Source organism: Poecilia reticulata, unplaced genomic scaffold, assembly GCF_000633615.1.
Source record: "Poecilia reticulata strain Guanapo unplaced genomic scaffold, Guppy_female_1.0+MT scaffold_992, whole genome shotgun sequence".
Classification (NCBI taxonomy): Eukaryota; Metazoa; Chordata; class Actinopteri; order Cyprinodontiformes; family Poeciliidae; genus Poecilia; species Poecilia reticulata.
The window spans coordinates 1-2,585 of NW_007615733.1; the positions used below are offsets into that span (position 1 = coordinate 1).

General features: G+C 35.4%; 1 long non-coding RNA gene across 1 annotated transcript; it reads right to left on the reverse strand.

The window, feature by feature from the left end:
• Positions 1-49: 49 nt before the first annotated feature.
• Positions 50-1,887, reverse strand: LOC103461303 (uncharacterized). Its single transcript, XR_533090.1, has 3 exons — positions 1,803-1,887; positions 904-1,006; positions 50-138 (listed from the first exon to the last, which is right to left on the reverse strand). It is a non-coding gene; the product is annotated as an uncharacterized LOC103461303 (long non-coding RNA).
• Between the last annotated feature and the right edge of the window lie 698 nt (positions 1,888-2,585).

The window sequence follows — 2,585 nt, forward strand, 5'->3', positions numbered from 1 at the left end:
TCTGTATCAGAATAAACCATCATTTATAACTAACTGGAACATACCAATAGGACACATAGCACAGCACTTTTCTCCCATCTTGTACTCAGTTTGATGACATGTGATTGAATCGACTCTGAAGTCTCTCATCAGAATCATCTGTGAAGAGGTTTTTCCAAGAATTAGAACCAGATTTTCTGCAGAAAGGCTCAAATCCCTTTTAGATCAGTTATTTATTTGCCTTGTTTTGATTAACTTTAGCAGTTCAGTATTATGTCACCACCACATTAATTTATATCAGCAGTTATAATGTTAGGCTAGCTTAATAGCGGTCAACCATATTTTAGCATCAGTTGCAATTATTGAGTTTGGCTCAGTTTATCTATAAAGTTCCCATTCACATTTCATCTCAAGGAATATCACAAGACTATTTATATCCAGAAAAACAACAATCAATACAATTTAGTTCTAGAGATCCAAATTGGATGACATGCAGATTCCTTTTTTTTTTTTGCTTTTCTGTCAAACCTAAATGTTTCAGATCATTAAACACCTCTGAAAAATATCAGTGAATACAAAATATTTTTAAAGATAATTTTATATAGTAAAATTAAAGTACATAATTTAAAAACTATTTTAAAGAGCACAAATACACAAAGAATTTACTCAGTAAGATAAGTAAATGTAATTTATTACGTTTCACCTGAGTCACTTAAAAATATTGGGGAACACTGAAATCTGAAATCTTACAATATGTTTTTTTTTTTTTTTTTTACAAAAAAACATGATAAAAATGAATTTATTTTCCGCATATATAGATGTGATTATGAAGATACTCAAAGTTAAAATTAGTCAGGAAATTACCATTTTATAAGAAACAATGTTGTATTGAATGATCCATTGCTATAACATAAATAAATTTACCAGGAGCACAGGCATCGCATCCCAAGTTGTTCTTCTTGAAATCATTCTCAAAGAACCAGATTTCAGTAAACCTCTGGAGCTCAACAAATCCAAATTCCTGAAGCTGTAAAAGAAAGTGAAAGTATAAAGGTGTGGTGCCCTTCAAGTATCAACAGCAATCACTACATTTTCCTCAAGTTCAAGATAACACAGAGAGAAAGGTATTTATTACAATTAAATACTGTTTATTTTAAATCCAAATAAAATCCAACTTGTGTTCACCTTAGTGCAGGAGGTGAATTTCTGCACCACGGTGAACACATATCTATTTCCATGTCTAACAACCTTGTTAGACATGGAAATTGACATTCATAAAAAGGAAGTTAACTTTATTTCTGGTGTGTCACACTGTGATTGGTTGTGTGACACCAAACTGAACGCTTAATGCAAAAACTCACAGACCCCGAGTCAGGAAAACATACTTCCTCATGTTACAGCACACAGAAGAAAAGGAAACAGATTTTTGCTTAACAAAGCAGTTTGAAAGAGACTTTAACCCACAGCATCTGTCTTTATGACCTTTGTTTACGATCTTTAAAGTGTCAGTGAAAAAATAGACACCCTAAACTAACTTAACATTAAAACGCCATTACAAATGCAGAAGATGTGTAACTGAAAGAGAAACCAATCGTCGGTGTTTACATTTGTGAAGGTACGTTTGTTGAATTTACATGTAAAATAACTTCGGTTTATTTTGTCAGCTGAATACGAGTCACTGGTGTTGGGAACAGCAAACATCAATTATTCCCAGCTAAACTTTGGATTACTAAAGTCCGTGAACCCTGAAGTCCATGACGTAGATGGATTTTGAAATGAATCCTTTCACACGCACACACGCACGCATACACACCCAAACTTACCTTCACAAATATAAACTCCGACGATTGGTTTCTCTTTCAGTTACGCATCTTCTGCATTTGTAATGGCGTGTTCGTGTTAAATTAGTATAGGTAGTCCATGGCTAGTCCCATAATATTATTTTTAATGTCTATGGTTCGACCAGCCTAGAGGGTTACAGCAAAAACCTGGACTGTAGAGTCGGCTACCTATATTCTAAAGCTGTGACGTAGCCTATGCAGGTGTACCTGTTCCTACCGAGACTGTTGCATTTGCTGTTGCGCACACAGATCAGGAAATGATAAAGTTGTCTGCGCCAAAATTATATGTTGAACTTATGGTGTTTCATCATTTTATAAAGTGAAAATAAATTGTGTTACTTCGTCGTTAATTTAATGGGTTACTGAAGAAAATAAGAGATTCATAGTTCCCTTGTATTGCACGTGACTATTTCAACAACCTTTATAAGAGGACGATCACATAGGTGTAAACTCGATTCAACTTTCATTATAAACTGCTCTCAACAAGTAAACGTTGTGTTCGTCTCCAGACGTCCTGTTAAAACATATTTCCTATCATTGCTTCATGTTGCAAAGTCTGCTGCAAGCTAAAAACCCACATTCCTGAATTCATCACTCTTGCAAAACACATTGTCTAACCCTAACTGGATCACACGAATGGGTCACATACAAAGCACTTATTGTTAAGAAACAGGTGTTACGTCGATTCGCGTTTCCCTATCAGATACGGTTCCCCCTGCATCTCCTCGCCGCTCCCCACCGCCCAGGCGGCGAAATGCGTGCGTG